Here is a 26,959-nt window from a genome sequence, read left to right on the forward strand (position 1 = left end):
ATTAGTGGCAGAACTTAGTTTCAGTTGTCTGAAAAGAGTCCTTTCTCATTATGTTTTTGGTGTATAAATAATATATGATATTTTTGTCAGGAAATAGTTGTGTAACTCCTATCTTCACTCTGTGCTTGGAAGTTTTTGTCTCACCTGTGTCAAAACATCATAATCTTACAGCTGCTAATTGCAGCAGAGTGGCGCCTTGAGTTATTTTTGTGGCCAGCATGAGATGGCATGTGACATTTCATGTTATAGTAACCCTCAATGAGGCCTTTCTATCATAATGATTTTAATGCACAAAGAGGAGGGGGTGGAATCTCCCAACATCACTTTAATCTGTAAGTACAATTTTCCTGATCATTATGTAAAACTAAGGTGATTTTATTATTTGCCAGATTTATGCCTTTAATACTAATGCACGGTGGTGTAACACATTAACTAGCTAATGCTTTCAAAGCAGTTCGTCAAAATAAGTGCATATCAGTTCAGCTCTGACAACGCTGGGCTGCTGCCCAAGCAGAAAATTAGCAAATAAAAGCAAGAATTTAACATAATGAGTCATACCAATCGTACTAAAAACTTACCTTTTAGGGAACACATTAGGTGATATCCCGCAGCCCATATTTAGTAACCCTCTGATTGACATTGGCAAGAATTTTGCTGCATGGGAGCCATGTAAGGACTCCAGATTTTGACTTGCTCTGTCTTTAAAATGCCGACAGATCAGATGTGTTCTGAGAACCACAAACAACTGATTTCTTTAAAAAAGCATGTTCTAATCGCTACCAGTTTCTTAACAGCCTACGAATAGGCATACGCTCTTTCAGCCGAGACCATGTATCAGGTTTCCTGGAAACCATCCCACTAGGGCATGACTATAGCTCCAATATAAGCAGTGAAGCACTTAAAAGGGGGCTAATTAGCTATTTGCTGTACTTGACAGATAAAAGATGTATGCAAGCACAGAGGAAAGACTGCAAATACAGATACCCCTGATTATGTTATTGTCCAACATTTTAATTAATTTCTTAGACCATCTTTGTGTAATTTAAAAAGGTTTTAAAAGATGTGATAGTAACAAGGTTGTGGTGTTTCTTTAACTAATCACCATCACTGCACGGTGCTGGAAGTTTTAAAGCACGTTTTATGTGCTCAGTTCATCGAAGAATTACTTTTACTTCTACTGGCCTTAATTTTTCCTTTATTTACAGAACAGCAATGAGAAAGGTGTGATTTGATTCAGCTAGTGTGCTGCCCAGAACCCATGGTGAATGCCATTTTGACGTGTAAATTGTCTACAGAGGAGACAGACTGGCTGGTAACTAGAAATAGGGGCAGAAGATAAAACCTTTGGGCTGCGTCTGCAACTCTACATCTCATTCACTGTGAGAGGAGGTAATGCGCCTCCTCTGAGACTCGTTTTAGTTACCCAACGTGAGCATTGTGTGGCTTTACACCCCACCACACCCCAAATTCTCTGAAAGCCCCAGATGAAATTCCCTCACAATATACTTTTGCTTCTAATGTTAGCCAAAACCAAATGCAAGGTTTTGTACAAAGTGAGGCTAGCCAAGCAAATAAATAGCTTAACCAAGCCCTCTGAAACAAAGACATTTTGGAGCAGGATTTAGATTCCAGCAGGAATTAGGACTCCTTCCTGGATTACTGATACAGTTTCACAAGTTCACAACGACATGCAGTCACCTTGGCTATAAATCATTCTGGCATGTTTCCAGCAATGTCACAGGAAGTAAGGATCTGGCCCATGCCACGTCAAAATAATGAGGTATGCGGGTAAGCAGATAGGTATCAACAGAATAAAGATCAGTACAGAAACCAGCAGCATGTTAAGCTTTGTTAATAGTGAGGGGCCAGGTACACTAAAGTAGCAGACCATTTGTTCAATAAGCAATTGATATTTGACAGGCCAGTGACAGCCTTGTTGTCAGGAGATCACTGCTCCAGTCTCAGTATGTGACTTTAAAAACTTCACTAGGGGAAAAATTACAGTCAGGCAAGAGGCAGCAAGGCATAGCCTAAGGCGCTATCTGCCAATAACTAAGTCCCAGGGAAAACTGATTTGTGGCTTCTGATCATGTGAACCTATAGCCTTCACTATTGACTAATTGTGGTTCATCTGGATGTAGATCTATCTTGGCTAACAAGAAAGCACTAGAGGTCTTCATTTAGCCGTTGAGCTGAGTCTCTGGAGACATGTGTGCAGCTGTCTTTACCTTCTTACCAATCAACACATCAAAAGCTGTAGAATATATTTCCACTTTCAAAAATGCAAACTGCAAGTGAGATAAAGTTGCCAAACCAGACTTGAAAAAGAGTGAATGATTATGACTGTACTCCAAATACAAAAGATAAATCATTTATGACCTGTAGAACTTTGCTATCTATATAAATTTAGAACAGATACAATGGAGTCAATTTATCAGCTGGACAGCCGTACCATTTTAATGTAATTGTAAAGGATTAAAACAATTTTAGGTGTCCTTTCTTCCTACAAAGCATCAAACTGGAAAGAGCACAAGTGGACCAGGTGAACGCACATTCACATGACATTTAATTCTCTGTTTAGTTAAATTGGGGTTTGCAGCCTGGCAGAGAAGAGCAAATTGAGCACGTAAAATTAAAATTAGTGTAAAAATCCCCTTAGAATGTCAATCCTGAAGATTTTTTCTTTCCGTGTTTTTGGTTATATTAATGGAAAACTGTTTGTGGATTGCCCATCTTGACCAAGATCACAGAGGAAATCAAAACTAGCTGAGCAGTTTGGGACTAGGAATTATGAAAATTTGTGTGGGAGGGATGATTTAAATTTAAAGCCTGTTCTTCAGGGCAGATTGTTCTACATAAGTAAAGCAGAAAAATGTGTGTGTTTTCAAAGTTGTAGGGTTTAACAGATTACACTTCTGTGTCTTTTGAGGTGTACTTATTGCTGCTTATTACTACCAATTATCACTACCAATTTTGATCTAGCATGCACATGCACTTTTTTTTTTTTTTTTTAAGTAACATATAGCTCTCACATTTCTTTTTGTTGGAGCTCCACTGTGAAGTTTTTGCCCAACAGACCTACGACAAATGACCGAAGTTCTTAACGGCAGGGCAAAGAGTTTAGACTGTTCCCAAAGTTGCCACATCCTCCTTGTTACACCACCCTCTTTTCAGGTTGCTTATAATTTTGCAAAATTAACTCCCAAGGATAACATTTTCCAGATTGACATAGTTACTCTCAAAAATATGTCAAGATGTTGCCTCTCGTCTTTGAAATACAGGAATGCCTCTACACTCAAAGCAGGGATGGTTTGTTACCACTTTCTCAAAAATGCCTTCAATTGGCCAAACTGTAAAGATTTATGAGGAAAAATAAAAAAATAAAGAAAATCACACTTTAGTACAGGCTCAATAAAAATAGCTTTCACTTTTAAGAGTTTTTCCAAAGTGAAAACTCTGACAATTTCACCTTACTGATCTCACTCTGGCCCCACAAAAGACAGGATGGGTGAAAACCCAGGGCAATGGCGACCCGGAAGTGTTCCTCAAATTTTCTCTCAAAGGGCTGCTCCTCTCCAGGATTGCTGCACGTACTGCAGCTGGGAGCAGGGTATCACCAGCATTTCCCATGCTCCTTGTTACTGCTCCTGACTACTCTTCCCACTGCAGGTGGGGAGAGGACGATGGACATGGAAGCCAATGCAATGGAAAACTACAAGGAGGGAAACATGAGGGTTGTGAAAAGGAGACTGGTGGGCATGCAAGTGGAGAGAAGAGAGAAAAATGTGATGAGTAGTTTATAGAGAATGGGTTAGGGGGAGGACATATGAGATTTAAAGAGAAATTTGGAGCCAAACTTTTTTTTTTTTAATTAGGAAACACTAGTTTATCAAGCCTGTAACTTTCCTGCAAAAAATTAGTTTTCCTATTACTTTTCATTCAGGAAAGGGTTCTCACCTCCTGAATGGAAATTTTGGAAGGAGAAAAAGGTGAGAGGCAAAGGAGGGAAGGGGAAGAGAAAATTTGTACCATAGCAGCTCAGTGCTTCTAATGTTTGCCTAAGCACTGTGAGACTACCCTCATGGGTCTAATTCGCACCTCGACTTGAACCTCAGCCTTCCACTTTCCACAGAAATATCCAAATAGTCAGTGCATTTGTTGCTCCAAGGAGAGTCTTTTTTTCTAATGCTTCTACACAACAAATTAATTAGAAAATCCTAACATTCAAAATCCCTTCCTTACTCCAGTTCCCCCTCCACACCTTCTAATTCAGCTTTTAATGATGCAAACACAACTTGTTTTCTCAACTCTGGCTCTCCTCACTCAATGTGCAGGACTAAGCTGCTCTGGAGATGGATCCAAGCTGTTAAGGCAACAACTGTATTGCCCTTGCTTCATCCATCACAGAAGTTACCAAGTCTGCAGACAAGGAAGGTGACCACCACAGAAGATGACAAGAGGTGATTTCATCTTGTTGTCAGAGCAGTTCAGTATCACATTCAAGAATTAGTTTCTTCTGAAATACGCACCTCTGAAAGAAAATCCTACACAGACAGATACTAACTAGGCATTTCTTTCTACCTGCACATCTGACCACAGGCTGAAGGTGCTGATCTGCAGAATACACCACTCCCCGGTATGCTTTGTATATTTTAAGTGCATACCATATATTCTGAAGAAAAAGAAGACTACATCAAGCTTTAGGTGAGGAGGTACAGGACTTCTTTAACTCTGAAATGTCAAGCCTAGATAAAAGGTAGTTTCCATAAGAAGCAGAAGCTGATGATGGAACTGTTTACTTACAAAGAAGTACACACAAAACAAGGTGACAAGTTATTGTGTTCGCTCATCTTAACCCCTCTCAAGTTTCTTGGTACTTGTTTTGCAGACTTGATAGCTGCTTTGTGAACAAATTTTCTTTCTTCCCATTTGGAATTTGAATGCTCGGACTTTCTGGAGGAAACACCCTGAATCACTCTGATGTTCTGTGCCCGTTAAAAAGCAACTGAAGGAAATACTTGGCTCGTCATAACATTTCTCATATGCCTCATTTCTGAAAATATCTAGAGCACAGAAGCCAGACATTTGAGGCAGAGTTTGTGTGCAAAGTGCTTTTTTTTTTTTTAAATACATCTGAAGCAATTTGAGAATTGGTTGGGTAAAATGACCTTTTCTACTTTTCTACTCTTGAGTGTTGGATGTTTTTACATTTCTAGGGGAGTAATTTTGATAATAAAGACATACATCTATAAATATGTCATAAACCAAAAGAATTATTTTTTAAATCTATTTGCAGAACTCTGAAACTCCAGAGATGTAAAACCCACATAAGGACCATGAGTAAACTAAAAAGTAAAGTCCACATAATTTTACCATCCCAGAAAGGAGATTGCACAGTTTTGGTAAATGCTTAGATTTCATCAAGGGAAAGTCTTCGGACTTCATACCGATGCCAGCCCTCAGCAAGGTGGGTATGCTGATGATCAATTTGAAAAGGGGATGCAGCTCTTCTTATCTCTAGCAGGTTAGATCTGTTCCACCTTTTTCCCGAAGAGTCTTTAGGAGGCTGAAGGCCTCTGTAAATAGGCTCCGCCAGGGATACAACAGCCACACAGCTCCTCAGTGGACACAGATTATGCTTAGCTAATGGGTACAACTGTGGTTAGACATGGTAGCTTGGTGTTCAGTCCCATTTCTCCTGAGCTTGTGCCATCCTTTTGCAGGAAGGCAAGTTAACAAGGCCTAAAGTGCTTCAGGATCTCCACTTTTACACGCTGAGGAAGACACATGGTCAGAATTTGATAGCAGGCTCCACCTGCAATAACTAGGGCACACAAGAGATTTCATATGCAGATGTATGTTCCAAATAATTCTTCCTCTCTCCTTCCTTTTGCTATCCCAAGAACGCAGCTAAACAACTCCCCCCATAGGTTTGGGGTGGTTTTTTTTGCATTAATAATAACGTAATTCCAAAACTTTTAACATGCAGACTAACCATAACATGAGAATGATTACTCTGTGTCATGACTAATAAAATCTGAAGGCATTACCTCATGTATTGTTTCTAGACAATGAAAGAGCCCTACCTATAGTAACTTGAAACAGAAGCCTATTAAGCGGCATTGCCCTGAAGCTCTGTGGTAGTGCACATCCCTCACGCCTGTGTGGTCAGAGGAACTGGAGGCCACAGGTTCACCCATATTCATCTGCATAACACACTGCCACCGTTTCTCAGCCAGCCTCATGAAATCCAGATTCTTGAGGAGAAAAATTGGTTCAAAGCAGAGAAACTGTTTATTCGACCACTACTGCTAACATTCTAATGCTGTTCAGAACACATCAGGTGATATAATGAGGCTACTACTAAGCGTTGTATCCAAAGAGACTGATTTCAGGACTGGTACAAGTGTCCTCAAAAATCACACTCAGCATGTGTGTATCACCTACCTCATTTTTATGAGTTTACCTCCTTTTTTTTGTTAACTCTGTTTACCAAGAATCATTCCCTTCCCTCACAGGTACAGTTTTCCAATTATTTTCTGCCTTACGGATTAAGCACTATATAATAACAAAAAAGGCACCACCTTGTTTGGTGAAGGAGACCTGTCTTACACTTTGCTAACATTATAGCCAGATTTCACGGTCATGGGAAAACAAAACACCCTAAATAGAGCAGTTATTAATTCAATAAATCCAGCTGCTCTCAGTGCTCTGGGCAAAAGGCAAAGTTAAAAGCAGCTGCTCACTGATGACATGTGCGACCTGACCAGGGGAAGGTAGCTGTTTTAGCACATCATCCACCACTTTGAAGGCTGACTGCACTCAATTTCTTAGACAATCTACACACCATTTTCAGTTCTGTACCTTCATAATTTATCACAACAATACCTCAAGCATACAGATTGGGGGGGAGGGCGGGAATGAAAGCAATTTACAGTATCAAGATGAAAGAAGCTAGACGGCTCAAGAAGACCTACTATGTAAATCATATCCACAACTTAAAGGAATGTCACCGTAATATTCTGGAATTAATTTTTCCAGCATTCCTATATAGGTCACACAAAGGTAAATGTAGTTTCCTCCTACCCCTACCACTATATCTGGAGTTGTTTATCAATATATTAAAGAGGAAATTGATTCTACCTCCCCTTTTCTACATGGACAATAAGAACCTTATGTATAAAAGTTCTGATAAAAATAACTGCAATCAGTAAAAAATTAGTGTGCAATTGGTTTACATGTCTTTCCTTCAGATTTTTGTGCACATCCTTCAAAAATTACTTTTCATGATACTTAAGGTTAAGAATGGAAAATAATCTTTGCCCACCGACAGGCTAGATCACACACAAAGTGTCCCATTCGGATGTATCTCACCAATCCTAGCTAACTTGAAAAGCACAAGTTATGTGCAGCCTTCATACCATTTCTAACAAATTACATACGTGATCTCAGAACCTGTTATTTTTGATCTGATTTTAAACTCCGATCTATATTTTCAGTTTTCTAAATTATAATTGCTAAGTCTGTCTGATTAATCAAAGATGTGTTCTCTAATGGGAAAATATTAATTTTCCTTCATAAGACTATTTGCAGATACAACTTTGCTATTTTACTTATAGTCAGGTAACTATCTTTTGCACACAAGTTTGTTTTTCCTGTGTTCACCATGTATCCCAAGAGAGCCAAAACTGCGTGTGCAAATCTCCTTACACAGTTCTCCCTCTTCTCTCAATTATCAATGACATATTTATCTAAGAAACATCTGAATTTAACTACATTTATTGTGAGCTTCTCAGCACTTGAACCGCAATCTGCCTCTCAGTCTCTCTCTCCCCCAGGATTTACTTTTAAAGGTACAAGCATGTTAACAGTTTCAAACAGTTGCTATGGAAAAAAACATCATGAATGTTTCCTTCTTCCTCCTCAATTGTGGCTTTAAATCTCAAAATGCACTGAGCCTGAGTTCAAGAAGCAGTTGCAGTTACAGGATTAACTTCAGACACCTCTCGCATCAGCAAGCTCGAAGTTGGGCCTTATACCAGTGGAAAGGTGATACAAGAGATATTCATCTCTTACTTTTCACGCTGGTGGGTCCTGACATTTTGGGTCAAGCAAACTTTTAATGAATGGGAAAAATATTTGAAGTTATATTCAAGTATTTCTAAATATATTCCATGTTTTTCTCTCCTTCCAAGGACTATATTTTTAGATTTCAGGCAGCCAGTTTTAAAGACCAGAGGCTTCTGAAAAGAACACAAACTAAGACTGTATTTCAGCAGAATATGTAGTACGTTTGTAATATGTGGTTTTGTGCAGGAAAGGTAACCTATTCCCACAAAAAGGAAATGAGGGATAAAGTATTACCTCTTGAATGGATAATCCCCATATCTCAAACCATGCTTCACCTCAAATCATTAGATAACCTTCTGTGTGCACAACAGCCATATCCCCACTGAACATCTAAACATTGTATTTCTAATACCATCCTTCTTGTAGGCACGTGTGTAGACTCCATTGCTCCCTACTCAGCATACTTTGGACACAGGCTATTCCATTTAACATTACCATTACCTCATCATTCATTTAGCAAAGAAGTATATAAAACTGTGCTTGCAATGCTATGACTCCTTGCTGAAATCATCCACTCCCAGTTTGACTCCACCCTACCACAGAAACTGACTTAAAATTACAAGTTGATTTTTGTTCTCCCCTAGTTCTAGCGTGTCACTGAGTCTTCAGCTGATTTTCCCATGGCAGATGCCCTCTGCAAAACCCTGATAATCTTGCCAGTAGTTAACTCTTAGCTTTCAGGCTACACGTAACAATATCACTGTATTTTGAGGGCTGACAATCACACCCCATTTCACTGGGGCTCCACTGGTATACATAGTGAGTGGATCACCAGATTTAAGGCCACAATGTCACAAACAAGCATTTGCCACCTTGCCTGGCTAAACGAAGTTGTCCAGAGCATGCATATTGAACAGGGAGTATTTCACCATTCTTGTCTAAACATTAACAGTTGTTCAGACAACGCTTCCGATTTGCTAAAAATCTCAGACAGCCCAATGTGCCTCTTCGGTCTTTACAACCATGCAAGTGTAGAGGGTTTTAAAAGGACTTCTGTTACGAAGCAGTAATAATTTACAATACTGAAAAACAGTATGGTATCTACTGGATCTCCACACTAAATAGTAACGATCCTTCTGTTCAGTAAGTAGTCCTGTACCGGCAAGTGACTGAGTTAATACCATTATTCATACTGAAGTGGACTAACTGGTATGAATAAGGATGAAATTGTGCCTCAGTATTCAGCTTCCAAATGTCTGTCAGTGTTACCATTTTACTAATAAAACCACTTTAATTTAACCAAAATTTTGGAAATGGACGTATTTTCTTCCTATACATAATAAACCATTAATTTTTAAATTATTAGTATCTTCTCCCTTGGTTTTACACAGAGAAATACTGAAAATAAATTCTCACCTGATTATTTATCATAGGGCTATGTTAGCTTGAACCTGCAGTAGAATAGGGAACGGTTTTAGTCATTTTCTTTGCAATAGAAGGTTACGCTTCATGGTCCATCATCTGCGCTAGGTCCAGGTGGACTGACTGGGTGAATCAGTGTACCTAGCTTCACAAGGAGAAGGAAAGGGAGGAGCTGGCAGAGCTGCCATCAGCAGGACTCCAAAGAGCAGCAGATCAGGACTGATCCACATGTTAAATTTACAGGGCTTGCACGAAACTTGCACCCTTGCTGTTCAGGTATGAAAAACATCCGGTGACACTCAGCTCCTCTCTGCAGAAGGGAGGAGCTGGCTGTATATTTACAATTAATCTGACCAACTCCAAGTCCAATACTTGGGGCTCAGGGGCTTGAAATTCGCTCTGTATTAGCAATGCCTGTGTCTGCAGTGTTTCCAGACCATGCAGAAATGCTGACTTTGCCCCTGGCATCTCAGTTGGTGAAGATAACTTGCTCAAGCAGGTAGCAACAAACACATCATTGTATTCCAAAAGGAACATGGCACCTCTTGTATTGTACCACGTCACCTTACCTGCCTGAGTGCTAAGGAGACTAAAGCTGCTCAAGTCAGATGTTTCAACATGACAAAGTTTGTGATATGGGGAAAGACAATCAAGGGTGGAGAGAGCAGAAACAAGTGCTCGTCGCAGTCACTGGTGTAAGATGTGAAGGTTTATGGCACTGGACCCCAAACTCCTGTCAAAGAGCTGAAGCCAAAAAAAAAAGTTGGTACCACACTCCACCTAATTTAACATCACTCACTGAAGTGGTGTGAATCTGTTTCTCCCTGTTTCAAATCAACAAAGACAGAAAAGCAAGAAAAGGAGGAGTCTGGGGTTGCGAGGTGGCTCCCCAGGCCACGGGAGCGCTGAGACAGTGTGAGCTTCCCTCGCAGTGCTGCAGGAGCCGAGCACTCCAGCTCCTGGTCGAGCCTAGGCAGAGGGGATAAGGGGTATCCCACAAGCTCTCCTGGGAGGCTGGTTCACTGCTGACCCAGCATTTTTAACTCCTATAGCTGCAAAGCAGAAAGCCAGAAAACGTACACACAACACAAGTCTTGTACCACCCTGTCCTTTAGGAGCTCTTCTGCTGCAATAGTGTTCAGAAGGGAGGGAGATACATTCCTTTCTTCTTAGTTTGTTTTCCCATGTTGTGATTGTAACCACTCATTTTCCATGTTCTTGGCCTTGAGCTTTTTTCCTCTGTCACTATCCTGTATTTTTTGGATATTCCCTGCCTCCATCTGGAAAGAGTAGCAGAAAAGGCTTTGTTGCTCGGGAAATTCTCAAGTTCTTATTATGCAATTCACAGCAAAGATACGTGCATAATTTGATTTATGATTATTGCCAAATAATTACACCGTGAATGTTGTATTCCTGCTGTCTTAGGATAGCTGTCAAAACTTAAAGAAGGGAAAACAACAAGGAACAGAAAAACAAAAACCAGTCATTTGTGCACCTTAAGTACTAGCTGTTGGAGAAAAACTCCAGTTGTAGTAGATTTTGTAACATAAAATTTTCCCATGCAAGTTCAGAAGAGAGAGCCTCTTCTCAGACAATTTTATCAAACTAGTAATCAGTGCTCCCTATCTATAATCCGAAATCCAGTTGTAGGAAAAATGCACCTCATTATCACAACAAGATGTATTTTTATTTCTAATTACTCCTCTTCTTACATATACAATCAAATGGCTGAAAGACAGCTTTGCTTTTGTTCTTCTGCTGTATCAGCCATTGTAATACAAGGGGAAGGAAGCTGTGACACGCAATTTCACTTTCAAGGGACGGGTTTTTCTAGGGATGAGGAAAGAAAAACACAGCTGCTTTTGATGGCATATGTGGTACTAATATAAAAAAAAAATCTACTCCTTCTACAGCTGACTGAACGTTGTGTGGGATCCTGAGCAGATATAGATTAGTGCATATATTTTGTACTTTATAATTACTGACAAATAACTCCCAGTAGCTCGCGACAGCTGATGAGCAGTGTCACAATAAATAAATGGCTTGGCTCCTCTATTACAATCAGTTTAAATTTGGTGTTTTTTCCTGTGTGAGCTTTAAAAAAAAAATTTCCAAGTGTTTAAATTATGTTTAATCTGATATATTGAATGTCCCTGAAGACTTACTCTATGACAGCTTTCTTTAGAATGATACACTAACTCCTTCTCCCCTACACACCATTTTTCCCTTCCCTTTAAATAACAAATTTCTTTAAAAAAATAAAATAGACTGTGAGACAGAAAGCTTATATTTCAGGGAAGAACGGTATGAGGGGCCGGGGAGGCCACATAATAGGGTGTGATGTGTCAGTTTCTCTAGTGACTGCAGGGAGTATTCTGTCATCACTTCCGCAGCGCGTAAGCGAGAGGACTGCACAAATCCCTGCGTCTCCCGTGACTTAACCAAACACTGGAGTCTCCTCTAAGAGAAAGTTAGTCAGGACGTGTGCAGGTGGTTTATACATTAGTGAAGGAAGCAAGAGGGGGGGGATGTAGCGAAAGGCAAAGGATGAGATAGTGTGACATGAAAAGAAGAGAGGCTTGCCAAAACCCACATATTCATACCAGGCTTTCTAAGCAAATTGTACTCCTAAAAATAAAATAATTAAAAATTTAAAAAACCCCAACAATCTAAAGCTACCCTAGCTAAAGGTAGCTATAACTTACTTTACAGCTTTGGGCTACACCTTAAACATAGCTCTTTCATTATTTCTCTAGTTACTTTCTCTTGCCTAAAAACAGAAAAAACTAACAAGGCATCACACTTCGTGTACTTTCCTAGCAATTTCTGAGTGGGCAGATATACACAGTTGGTAGTTAAGAGACACTGCAGCTGTAGTCCTTTCTCCCTAAACCTTCCTAAGAGATATCCTATCAGTCACAATGGGCAGGATTCATCCCCCCTGCCTTAGGTGGCAGAAATACAGACCTTCAGATTGGAAATGGTCAGCTCTTTACACTCAAAGGAAAGAAATAGGCAGATCTACATGAAGGTTCATCTGACAAATTTTAGATGTCTATCTTAAAAGAAGAAATGCACCCTAAAAGTGCCATTTTCTTTCCATGGCTTACAAAAGAGTATAGACTTCTAGTTCAGATGCATTGTGTGACAATGAGTCAGCGGTTTCTTGTAAGAGAGAATGAAGCATCAGCATTCAAATAAGCAAATAAAGAAACCTCTAGGTTTGTTTATTTCTGTTTTAACAAATTCACACCTAAACCATACCCATTTCTGTGGAAGCAAAGGATCATATACTGTACTTTGGTTTTGCTGTACTCCTCCTCTGCACTTCCGCTGCCCTCAGTTAAACTGGAGTCACCGTTGTAAGCCATGGTCATGATCCTTCACCTTTCTGGTTCTGGAGCTGAGGTCTGAGAAATGAGAAAATCACAACATGAAATGAAGTTCACTACATGCCTACTGGAACTCAGTTACATAGATTTTCTCATATAAATGTTGTTTCTTTGTCTTTGGAAACTGTCCCACATCAGAAGGAGTGTTATTAATCAATACAATCCCAAATTTATTTCAGGCACAGATGTGTTCCAACCTTTATCAAATCACGGGCCAGAAATTCTTTTTTGCCCATTTCCCATGTACCTCAACAACTTCTGATTTGTAGAGTAAACTGGACACACACTACCGTTATGAGTTTATACTTGGGCTCTGTGAGTAGATCAGCAAGGTAAATCTCCCCTTTGTAATGCTCCACTTTTGTTTTATCAGTGAAGTTAGCACTGCAGAAGTTCACCCATACAGTAGAAGCTGTTTCAGAACCCTTGCATCTGAAACAAGAATTCTGCTTACAAGTGCCTAACACTGCCATGATTTATACATATACACATGCCGTAAATCCCTCAGGTTTCTAGAACAGAGAAAATTAGGGATGTACTACCATCTTTGCAGTGCCTAACCGGTGATAAAATACTTCTACTCTGAGGACTGACACTGTTTTTCACAGGGGTCGAGAAACAGGATTTCAGGGCACTATCTGCTTCTCTGAGTCTTACCGCTCACACACAAAGGCAACTGCACAAGAACAGAGCCCAGAAGGATTTACAGATTATGAGGTCTACGCAACAGTGTAACCTGTAACAAACCAAGACCCACTGTAAAGAAAAAAAAGAAAAAAAAAGTGATAGAAAGCTGTAGAAAGAAAATAGAAATGTATCCTTAATAATTTAGATTTTTGAAATAAGAGGAAATGTGTAAAAGGAAACAGTAGAGTGTGTGTATGCTGTGGGTCACATCTCAGACCTGTTTCAAGGCAAAGTAATCTCCATTGTTTGAAAACCTTTCATGTTAAGGCTGGGGAAAAAAACTGTACACAAAAGGTTACCTGAAAATCAGTCTCCTAATAAATTTCTCATATGTAAATTATGTCAGATAGTATTAGAAATGACCTGAAATAGTACTTGAAGCTCAGAACTAAAGCTAGCCTGAATGCTCTGATTTGAAACAAGTAGATTAATTTGGTTTACAATCCTTATTTTTTCCATGCATGTTTTTATTATTAGGATGGGAATCAGGGATGCAAAATACCAAAAGGAAAAACTTCTGCAGTAATAATCCTTTGATCAGAACCAGGAAGCACGAGAAAATTTACAAGAAACTTGTTCTCAGGAGAGGAACTCCATCTTCATTGGAGCAAACAGCATCCAGACACCAAAGCTAAAGCAGGTACACGAGAGGTACCATAATGAGCACAGCCTTGTATCTTGCAGTACGTGAAAGGCTTGCATTTGCAGAGCATGCAAAAACAGAAACAGATTTTCTTTCTACTCTCTCTGCATTATATATTAGATTATTATTGCCATACGTGATATCTGTGGAATTTGGAAAAGAGCTTTCTTTATGGGCATGACAATGAATAGGATGAGCTCCAGAAACACTATGCCATAGGGTACATGTTCTGGGACAGGTGTCCCAACCAAAGAAAATTTCTTATTTGACTTTGTTAGTCTGAAGTGTACATTAATCACCTGACAGGGTCACTGCAGAGATCATAGGATTTATTAGTTCAAACATCAAACATTTATTAGTTCAAACATTTCACATACAGTAAGGCATAAAATTATTAGCTTCATATTATATACATCACTAAAAGTGTCCTATTTGGCTTGCAAGTCTGTAGCCACAATGGAATTGAGCAGTAAAAAAACCCCTAACTGCGATTATGCCTTAAAACACATTATACATGGGAGAGATTCCATTTTGGGGGAAAAAAAACCCCAAATGTAGAGAACACAATCAAAGCCTTTGTTTTAAATGCTATACTTCTAGGTTTCACTACAAAGTGCTTCTAAGTGAATTTCTTTTACAACTACAAGCATTTCTTCGCTTGGCAATTTTTTACTCGCTTATTCTACAAAACAATGATTTATTTTCATTTCTGTGTTTAACAGGACAGAAGTCTGCTTGATGGTTCTTCATTCATTGTCATCTTGTGCTTAACAGCAAAACTCTCTGTGTGAAGGGACTGTGAAGAAGCCAGAAGCTATAATTCATCAGTATCAATAGAGAACAACAAAACAGAAGAGAACTATACATTTTTTTTTAAATGAAATTACAGAATATGGCTGGTTGTGTTTTCTTTCATGAAATTTCTATTTTATATATATGTTTATATCTGTAAAATGTAGTTTCAGTCACTTTACTGTTTAGAGCAGAAAAGGTTTTGTCTTAAGTAATAGTACTTTTAGAAGTTTATACTCTATTTTAAATATATGTCTATATGTACGTATGAACTAATATTTATGTTGTTACCACTCTCATTTTGATTAGGTATTTCCAGTTTCCATAGAGCTAATGCAGGAAATATTGAAAAAAAAACCTGTTGGAATAATGACTTTTGATAGACACACTTCTCTAAAAACCCATCCCAGTAATGAGAATTTACTGATCAGTCTTGTAAGGCAGAGTCCAAGTAACAGAGAAATGAAGAAATTGCAATCAAAACATGCAGTTAAATAAATGCTTTGAAATTATTTAGACTCTTAACCAGAGCTATTGAATTGCATGTGAAGTTGATACTGATGATAGAGAGCTTCAGGGAGAACTCAGCGTTATTCAACATCCTTAACAAGACAAGGATTTCCAATTTTGAGGACTCAGATTCCCATGTATTTTATTATTCTTGCTGAAGCAGTAGCCAAACAAAACGGCAGCCAAGCTAGCATACTGCCCAGAACTCAAACCAAATGTAAGGTCTGATCCTCCAAGTTTGAACCCATGCCATATCTTCACAAAGATCTGGGGCAGAAGTAAAAGTTTATCTGAGCAAGATGAGTACTGACTGCAAAGCAAAGCTGCGTGCAGGTTGACCAAACTTTTTAATTAAATGTGGCTGTGCGCTCAGTTAGAGCAGAAGTAGAAATGGATCTCTGGGCCAGGTAAACTGGCTGGAAACACATTAATTTAAAAAAAAAAATTATGGGGGCCTTGCCAACAGCCTTTAAGTTCATTTGTTGCAGAATAAGATATAAGACCATGTCACTGAAAAAAAAGTCTGAAATAGGAAAACGGACTTTGAAAGAAACCTAGCTTTCACAATGGAGGGCAGTTGTCCGTGGATTCCCATGGGAATCTGCACAGTTCAACTGCCTCACAAAAGACCTTGAAAAAGAATAAATTTTGAGATGACAAAGGTGCTTGACACCACAAAAATTAATCATTTGATTGTAGAAAGATTTCATGATGATGAGACTGGGGAAAAAATTACTGTCAATGAATATGAAGTAAAACACAGGAAAGACAATCCCAATTATATGATGATGGATACAAAAGTCAAATTTCAGAAAAGCAACTGCGGACACATTGTGGGCAGATAAGCATCAGATCAATGTGTGGCAAAAGAACAAAACAGCAAACAAGATGTTCAGAATAGTTCTGTAAATAATAGAGGACAAACAAAAAATAATTACACTAGTGTAAGTCATTGGTGTAGCAGCCACTTCTTGAATACTGGATGCTGTTCTGACCTCCATAAAAATATATCAGGACTTCAAAAGATACAAAGAAGTGTACCCAGGATGACCAAGAATGAAAAAAAAATACATGGGCCACTGTAGACAGAGAAATTCATTCGACTAGGACCCTTCAACACAGTAAAAAGAGGCAAGTGAGAGAGAATTTGTTCCCCGTTTATGTTCTCAAGTAAGAATTTCCACTGTGTCTCACAACAGAAGAACTAGGGAATATCAAATTAAATTGTTCGGCAGTCCGTTTAAAATAAGCACTTTACAGGAATTCTTTTTTTAAGATAATTCATAATTAAATTGGTTGTTTAAACTGATTGCTACATCATGCCTCAAGTATAAATAGAATTAAAATGTAACTGGGCAAATTTATGGAAGAGAGAACTATTAAGGGCACTAAAATACAACAATATGGTAAAGTCTATAAAAAGAAATCTCTAAAACTGAGATCATTATAAGACGGAAAATATTCTCTACCGGTCATGTTCTTGTACTCTTTCCCTAAGTTACCAGCCACTACTTCTGGTGTGATTCAACACAGTAATTTTTATGTTCTTGTACCAAAACACCAAGGAAACAAGATTATTTTTTTCTAGTGGGATGGAAGAAGAACTAGGTAGTAGAAAAGACTGACAAAAAAATTTATATTTGCTAGAAATAAATAAATCTTATGCATTTCCACCATTTTTGTTTAAAATACTTCAGTCAAATCCAATTAAGAAGCTTGTATGATGTTCAGTGCAAATTCCATGGACGTTCTATTAACTTTGAACTAGTCTTAAACACAAGTAAAATTCCTTTTTCTCTGAAACTGAAAATCTCTATGGGGTTGCAAGAATAGATTAGGTGTGACTAATCTGTACTGGTTTGATGGCTGTCCTCAGGTACCTACTTCTTTCTTAATTGTCCATGGTCAGTAAATTACTGTACTGTCTCAGAAGAGGAGAAATTCTAGCATTTATTTCTGTATTATTTTATAATACTTCATAAAAATCAGAAACACTAATGCAGCTGTTTGATGCACATTGAATATGCAAGTAAGTAGGTAAGATTTAAAGTCATTACAAGAATTGTTTTATTCTTGAGCTACCTTTTCTGGTACACTAATGGATGTTACAGAAGATCATAATTTTAGCTTAAAAACCCACTAATCCTGGAAAATTAGAGAAATCAGCCAAGGCTTTTTTCATTGATGTATGGCTTCCAGACCTTGGAGAGGCTGAACATGGGAGCAATCTGTCCACCCTGTAGTAATACTCAGCCTGATTCATCAGAAACTCTTTTCCTATTCCCTGAGCTTCCTGGGATCATCACTACTCAAAAAGACTGACAGGATTTGGTCGTCATTCAACACTGAAACTGCTTTAAAGTGATAAATGTCACATTTTTACCAGTTACTTCAGTTTCCACTGAGCAAAACTTTCTATCTTTTGTGACTATTTGCAATTTCATGTTTAAATTATTTCCTTACTTCTCCATTACTTCTCTTTTGATAGGTCTAGTTACATTATCTCATCTTTTTAAATTTTTTCTTTTTAAATCTGTAATACATAAGCAATGTCAAGCTACTTAAAAATCCAAAGTTATAGATATTTGTACAAAGTTGACTGTGATCTTTGACACTACAAATACTCTCACGGGACTTTCTCTTTTCCTCCAACACACTTCATGTACTACCATTTCTTTTTCTATGTCACTGACCTTTAGATTTTCTAAAACTTTCACAGTTTTTAGTACTCTTACTAATTTGTTTTTTACAGGGAGCACTGTTTTTGTTTACTTTTCTCATGTATCAGTAATGACGTTTCCATTATATTCCATGTCTGAGACAATTAATTGTCTACCAGTCTACCCCTGTAAAAGGCAGAAGGGGCCAAGAGTGTTCAACTATAAGCTCTATAATTTTGTTTTCATCCTAACTTAACTTTCCCACTAAGGAATACTGCACCCCCACTTCTCTCCAAATTATGCCTTCTCTGCAGCTTCAACCTTGAAGAGACATTTTGCCTTATTAACCATTTTTTGCACGTTAATATTTTCAGAGTCAGGATGCACATGAGCAATTCTACATTATAGTTCTTATTGCCCTTTATACTAAGGGAATTTCTCCTACTTTCCTCTTTTCTTTCTCAAATGTAAGAATCACTATGTTATGTAAGACCAGTGATCCCTTCAGTATCAATCACAAAAAGCCTTTGCTGAAAGGTCCAGGGAAAATCCATGCTATATGCCCTCTTAACGAGCTACCAAGCAGGGAGGTTTCGTCCTCACCTACTTTAATTAAAGGTTGAGTTATATTCTGAAGCCTGAAGACTTAGATCCCTGCCCTAAAATCTTTTCTGATGTAAGTCTGGAAATTTTTATTAGTGACTTACGTTTCCATGAAACGCTATTTTAAAGGCAGAGACTCTAGGATACAGGAGAACACAACAGTTATATGCACACCAATCTATAGCATATAATGCGCCATCAGAAAGAACACTTTCATGTGACGCTCTAAACGAACAATTCTTATGTTAGGAACAAAATTTATGAATGTTATGCCTCTTGCAGAATTTAATTCTAACCCATCAACAAGCATAAATATTACCTAAATCCCCTTTTGAGTAAAAGGCAATTCTAACAATAGTGAAAAAAGAAGGTAGTGTTAAGGTAGTTAAGTGCAGAAAGGTTTTAAAACAGGAATGAGTCTTACTGAGGTACACTTTATTAAAAATACAGAAATGAACTTAAAAGAATTTTAATTATTCACAGAGAAGATTCTAGCTCAAGTGTGTATTAGAGTACTTTCCTCTTATTAGCTTTTGCATTCCATTAATTAGTTTTTTAACTATTTCCTCACCTTAGCCATGCATCAAGGAAGGCTGCTTTCAGTTTTCCAGTAAAGATGAAGGAGATCTGTACACATACATCCCTGCAGAATAAATGCAAGTAATTTATCACAAAAACTGAGTAACACGGAAAAAATGTCTTTACCTTATTTTCCACTTGGCCTGAAACAATGATACAGACTGGACCATGCAATTAAATTATCTGCTGAGACCAAACATTTCCTGTACCATTTTTCAAGAAATGACCTGTCTTTCACCTTCTTCTCTTCCTCTTTCAGCAGTGTTATTCCCAATAAGTAACCAATGGCATTCAAGAGTCTGTATTTATGATGAGTTACCGCATATACTGTCATCTGAGCTGTCACTATTATATCCATGTCTATAAACTGGGAAAAGTCTGAAGTGTCAAATACCTTCTGCATTTATCTGCTTGTAGTATGCGTGAATACATGCATATCCCACTTTTTAATGCTACTTTTCCTGCATTCTGATGGAATTTGTTTTGCATTGGTCTTGTTTACTTACAATGGTTTTCTGAAAACTGTGCAGCTTCACAGAAAACCACAGCTGCAAAATTATCTTACACAGATATATATTTTTACGCTTTTTTTTGGTTAATAATTAGTAACTATACAAATTAATGATATAAACTATAACAGGGAAAGTAAGTATTCTCTCTTTTTTACATTTCAACTGGTCAATTTTTGTAGTTGTGTACCTGTACCATTGTACTGTACAACTGCCTGCAGACACATTGAACATTTTGAGCAGGGAATACAAAGAAATATCTTTAGCAGCACAGAGAAGTAATCATCAAGCAAATCACTCCGCGTAACAGTTGCCATCTATTTTCCATGAAGCACAGGGTAAAGCATGTTAATGTAAAGTACAGATATTGCAACGCAGTGTAGTATTACACTGTGCAGCAAGAGCCCAGCAGTCTGCCTCTGAGCTGCGGCAGTCTGAAACCGTGCACAAGTGCTTACAGCTGCAGTGACATGGTGCTAAGCATGTTTTAAAACTAGTCCCAGTCGAGCGGCATCTTATCCAACCAGAAACAATCCCAGAATCCAGCTCTTTTTAAGTGATCATCCTTGTATCATAACAGATTAAGGTTGCAGCTACTTGGGATTATGGTTAATCTAACCTTTATCCATTCCCAGCTTCACCTGAAACTCACAAGGACCAAGAGTCAATTGCCAGGGCATAATTCACAATGACACTGATCTCTCCTTCCTCACTCTAATTATCTGGATTAAGAATAACACTTTTGAGTAATTATTTTCACATTGGATAAACATTAAGCTTTCCTGGATTTATCTGAGCATTTTCTTAACATGAAATAGATCCGAGCAGGCTTATAAGAACATAACTGACAGCGGTGACAGCTTAATCAAGGAAACCCTAAACAACTAAAACAATAGGAAATGTTTGTTTCACATTGTTTTGAATAATTGAGAACCAGAAACTTGATAACCCACTGGCAAACTATCTACTCAAAGACCAAAGAAAAAGCTATATCCAGGCAGATCAATTACAGTGACTTGTAGTGTCTTAATAAAGATGCAAATTTTCCTCTGATCCAGTACCAGCTCAGAAGCAAATAGGAGTTTACGAGTTACAGAAAATGTACAAGCCCACAAAGCTGCAGATTTACAGGACTGGTATTACAGAAAGGAGAAAGAACAAAACATGTTATCAGTTTTCTAAAATTATAATTAAAATGAATCAGACACCAGCTGTATCACTTCTAATGACAATTTCTGAAGAAACAGCACTGTCCATCTCAGGCTACACAGACTCCCCAAAATTGCTATCACAAGCCGGCTAGAAAAATCTTCCAACCTTGTCTTTGAAACTGCCTAAGATCATATACAATTACACACTAAAATCACATCACAGAACCCAATTACACTTTGGCTTTGCAGATCCACAGATAACCTCTTAAAGAGCAAACTCCCTTACTGTGTCGACCCCTGACCTCAAGCTCTTTTTCCAGTCTTCAGCAGCACCACATGTTTCTTTCCCAGAATGAGCCAGGACTTGGAGCCGCAAAATTTCAGAGGGGTAGCAAGTGCTCCAGCTATCATAACTTTAAGGTTAAGGGAGCACACTGATAATATCTCATTCGTGAACTTTAATGCATTCCTTATATAGTACTATTTAATTTAGTTTGAACATTATTTATTAAGGAGTGTTCAGTAAGTATTTTTCCATTTGTTGGAGACTTTTAATAATTTATAAGTAATAATTTTATTTGGCTCTTAAAAGGCTTTAAAAAGTTATGCATCAATTGAATACTTTAACAGGCACTGGAAGCTGAATCACAAAAAAAGAAATGTATTTACATCTTAATTTTAGGAATTATTTTAGAAATTGATCAAATAAGGAGCACAGAAGATGTTGTTTAAATAACTTGACTTCCCAGAGGCTCCACAACAGCAATCACACCACTGGGATTTTCTCTTCTCACACTTAACAATAATAAACATTAAAACTAGGCTTTCATACTGGTTTATGCTTTCTATGATTTCTTCACCATCTCAAGAGGAGACCAGGAGCTACAGTAGAACATTATGAATTGGCTCCCAAAAACCAGGGGAGAAAACACAATTCTGGGCACTTCACTGTCTGGGGCAAAACAATAAAAATGATACCATGTGCACCACCTTTCTCTGTGCACATGCAAACCTATGTTAACTTGGAACTATAATCTGTATGCGTATGTATAGTTATCTTCATGAGATATGAACACCACCCATCAAATGGCAAATTCTGACACATGTGAATTACTGACAACTTACCTTGATGACAGACAATGACTGCAGCTTCCACCTACACAGCTATATATCAATATTGTCTATGTTTCTCTCATATTTTAAGCCCTTCTACTCGAAAACATGGACATATGTCTCAGATGTTCAATATGCCCTCTAGCTGCTGAGCATGACTTCCCTGAAAAACTGTTCTTCCTCACTAGTATGACTGCAATGATTTCTTCAGGCAATGTTTCCTACCACGTTAACTTAAAGAAATGCTGGGGAATAGTGTAGGTTGGCCAGCTCCTTTTCTTTCCAACAAGACGGTTTGTTGCCTACGGACTGACATATTGCCTTGAGAGGCCATTTGGCACTGTAGCCATACTGCCTTAAACCTCCCATTTTTTTTCTTGAATTTAGAGTCTCTCAAGTGTTCACTCAGCTGCTTTTACTGGATACCAAAACCTGTCTCCTTACGTACTTCTTAATGCTTCTTAAGGGAGAAGAAGGGACCTAAAGACTTTGATACGATGCCAGAACTGAGAGACATGGAGATACCTCCTGATGTGATCATGGCACTACTTTCTTAACTATAGTGTGCCAAATCTTCACAATTGAACACCAATGTGTTCAACCTGTCACAGAATAGCTGACATTGGGAGAGACCTGTGGAGGTCATCTTGTCCAACCAAGCAGACACAGTACAGATAATTTGCAGGTGGACTGACCACACATTTTTACTTGGAAAACATCCTGATTACAGCAATTAAGACTGTATCTTTTAATTTAAGACCTACCTCAGAATAGTCCACCTCTTAGGAGTCTAAGGTTTCCAGCTATTGGTATTAACGTCTACCTAGCTCCTAGATCTTTACTTTAAGCAACATCTCAACCTCCCTTTATGAATGCTGACTGAAATCTTTTGCTTTCATATCTTTTTTCTTCTAATTGGTGTTACTACATAATTAGGTAAATATGCTCCTCACTTTTTTCTTTACATTACTGTAAGATCACCCAGAAGCATTCACTAACTAAAAGGAATGCACTCATCAGTAAGCATGCTTCTTAAATGGGCTCTCAATGTGAAGCAATATATAAATATGCTGGGAAATGCAGAAACTTCAAAACAATCTTGAAAATTGGCAAAATGCACTAAAAATTAGTTAGGCAAAGTGTAGGGTAGATAAAGTAATCGACTGCATAAATAGAGGATGAGAAATAATTGGTTAAGTGGAACTTCTTTGATGTGGACTGACTGCAGAAATCCCAGACACAAGAAAGAAGAATCATTATTAGTGTAAAAACCCCAAGAAATTCAGGAAAATCTGAAAAAAATTTTGCCTGGGAAGACAGTTGGATTATCGGTCTTCAAATCACTGAAAAGATTATTCTACTCTGAGTCTTAGTGGATAGGTGAAGAGGTAGGTGTCTAAAATTGCTTTAATAGATTAGATATTGGAAAAAGTAAGGATAGTGAAAGACTGCAGTAGACTCTTTTGAGTAAAGCACCTCCTTCAGCAGGGATCATGGAGAACAGATTAGACAAAAGTCTGTTAAGAACAATGTCATGAGTGAGAAGAGTACATGGCGGCCTCTTTTACTCCTATTTTCAAAGATTACTGTGTGATTCTGCTTGAGAATGAAATGTCATATGTCTTTTTAGGCCTTTATTTTTGATCAAAACTATTTTTCCCAATAGAAAAGTATCTTTTGACTTGGTATTTTCCCATAGATCATGTCTACCTTCTCCACAGCACATTTCAGACTATGGTTTTCACTGGATTTGTAATATTTTTTCTGACACAGCTGCAATTTCTAATTAAAACATTTTCCCCAGTTTTATTTCCATGACATCCCCTAACTCTGGTTTCTACCTCAAAAATTTTCCTGTGTAGACCAGTCTTTTTTCACTTGATTAATACAAAGCAAAGAATCTATAATTAAGAGAAGATGCTTCATACTTTATTTCAAGACACCTACGTGCAAGTTTGGCCACACAGTATCCCATGTCTAATTTAGATTTATTCTTTCAGACATTTTATGGTGGAAAATTGAGTCAAACCTGCGTTTTGGCTAAACAAAACCAGCTGTGGAACTGCTTGCTTTCCCTGCAGATGCCAAAAACCAAACTAGTCCATTTATGGCCAAAGACTGTTTGCAATCAATGTTGCATGTGTTGAGGGAACACTGATGTGTTTTTTCTTGCATTTATACAAAAAGTCTGTATTTTCCGCAGGACAAAAATTATTTTCTCCCGCCCTCCTTTCACACTGATTTTCCACTGGAAAAATGAAGAATTCTCTGACCACTCCCAGTCAAGACAGATACTAGAAAACTAAGAGGATCCAAGCTAGAAGGCATGAACAGCTCTGCCAATAGTACCTTCATGACTTCCTAGAGGAGGAAGCTTCTTAAATTTCACAGTTACAAAGGAAGTGCTTCTATTGTCAATAGAAAGACTGCACATTGATTTTTCAATGTCCAGTGTAAGTTAGGAATAAATCTACAATCAGATGCATGGATCCATTCAGCAACTCTTGAAAATATCAGTGCTGAATTCAGATCACAGTCCGCACTGAAAGAGATAGAAAGGTTGAGTGGATACATTTTTTTATTCCTTGGACAGGCTTAGCACTGCTCTGTATCATTATTCTCCAATCTCAGTGGTACAAAAGTTTCTAGCAAGGAGGTAATCTGAAGATGGATCCTGACAGCACTCTGGAACATATTATGTTAACTGACAAAAGGAAACATTTTTCTATACTCATGAGGAAGCTGGGCAAACTGATTCAGATGTAAGAAGAAGTGTGCTAAAGTTAAATATTCTTTGATGATCATATCTGCCTTCAGGGAACCCTTGAAAATGTTGCTACCAGGTTTCCAGCGAATGAAATTAGTGAGACCTTAGAGAGGATGGAGGCATGGGGCCATTCCGGGTTCAATCACCACGGCTCCCACTCTGTCCAAGTGCTTCAGAGTGGTTTTATTGAGGGGATCAGGTAGGAGCTTTATGAGTAAGACTAGCTGGGTGTGATGCTGCCCGATACAGAAGACAAACTCCCAGAAATTCTTGCTTTTAGCTTGGAAAGAGTCGTGTCCCACAACATGAGCACTGGAAATTAAAGTAATGACAAAACACTTCTTTCTTCAAAATCAGTGGCAGAAGATATGCTGGCATGCACCATCATCTCATTTGTTTCATGTAAATAGAAGATAATATATCACTCTCTCTAAAAAGCCCACATAACCTTGGGTAAAAAGAAATAAAGACAACTCTCAAAAGAAAACCTTAAAACACCATTCCTGGAGACTGTTTCTTGAGGACAGACACAACCTGGCAGCTTAATGTTTTGGGAACTATAAGCAATACTTCCCGCTAGAGAAAACGATGCAGCACTATTCTCAGAGGGGTAAGAAAAGATTTTATTACAAAAACCAGCAATCAACCCTATTTCTGCAAGAACAATGCACATTGAAGTCCCAGTTTGCAGACAACTGTTGGAATAGAGTGTTATTGTATTTCCAACCTCTTGATAAAAGACATTCAATTTTTTCTTATTTAGGGAAAATGAAGCCTTTCTTGACACTCTCGGAGAGGATGAATAACAAGACAGAAGAAAGTTTGTTGTTTCTTTTCCTCTGAAGAATGGTGTTATTGTAATACATCCCACCCTGATACATTGACTTAATAATAATGAAATAATGATAAATAATCATCTCTGTAGGACACCATCATTATTTTTGTAGCATTAACAGTTAGTGGAAATACTTGCCCTTTTGGACAAGGCGTAGTCAAGACGCATTCTGAATAGTCCACAATTTCAGAAGCGGATGCAGGCAATGCAAAGTGGATTAGGACGAACGAGGATGGAAGAAAGTTTCACGTCAGAGTAACAGCAAAGCTGGTCAAGGGATCCAAACCCAATCTGTAGAGGTGGCAGTTACAATTGAGCTGTTGGTACTGACACTGCCATATTTCTGAGAAGCACTGAACTTACTTATCCCTGATCAGAACTACCACCAGAAATATTTTCTCTCAAAGCTACAGGTTTTGATATATTAACTTACAGAGGCAAGCTGAATAACATTCTTTTTCAATTAAAATACCACATACAACATCTATAAGATGGATAAATTCACCTTGTATTCAGAACTGACAGTTGCTTATTCTTTCACGTCATCAGCAAGTCACCCACAGGTGCAGAGTGTTCTGACTTTCCAGCCAAGAAGATTTCAGATGCTAGATTTAAAATGACATATGATAATCCAGGAATGAAAATTAAGTGTCATGTATTCCTTCATAGAAAAAGAAACACCTATCGCTAAGGGGAAGACAGCATTGCTGGGGGGCGGGGGGGGGGGGGGGGGGGGGGAGTGTTTCTTTTTGTTTCAAGCCTGCTATTCAACTATTTCAGTTGGTAACACGAGTGACACTCAGAAAGCCCGTAAACATAAGGTTCACTTTCCAAATCTAACTCAACATCCTTGAAGTTTAACATATGCTTCAAAACAGCCTGACTTCAGAAACATTTTCTTTCTTATACATGCTTTACCTTCAGAAAGCCTTTTGCAAAGTCTTTCTTGCTGCTCTTTCCAACCCTTCTGCTTCGCGCTGCCATTGGTTTATTGTACCAACACGACCTTCTCTCTCTCAGACTCTGCCTCAGGAAGTTGTAAAACCGTGATGTTGTTTCATTTATTAGGAATTCCAAATTGAAAATTAATCATCTTAGACTTTTAAGAAGTTGCAGCTATCACGAAAATAAATTTGAAATCAACCTTTTTTTCATGTCCACCTGCCATCTTTATAAAAGTCAAAACCATATGTGCTTCCTCTTTGAAGTCCAGTTTTGCCCCCTAA

General features: G+C 38.1%; 1 long non-coding RNA gene across 1 annotated transcript; it reads left to right on the forward strand.

Annotated features, from left to right (window-relative positions):
* The first annotated feature begins 235 nt into the window (after nt 1-235).
* On the forward strand, nt 236-17,954 carry LOC142361339 (uncharacterized). Its single transcript, XR_012763925.1, has 5 exons — nt 236-332; nt 1,206-1,389; nt 5,297-5,467; nt 14,049-14,211; nt 14,937-17,954. It is a non-coding gene; the product is annotated as an uncharacterized LOC142361339 (long non-coding RNA).
* Nucleotides 17,955-26,959: the final 9,005 nt, after the last annotated feature.

This window comes from Opisthocomus hoazin, chromosome 5 (genome assembly GCF_030867145.1).
Source record: "Opisthocomus hoazin isolate bOpiHoa1 chromosome 5, bOpiHoa1.hap1, whole genome shotgun sequence".
Taxonomy (NCBI): Eukaryota; Metazoa; Chordata; class Aves; order Opisthocomiformes; family Opisthocomidae; genus Opisthocomus; species Opisthocomus hoazin.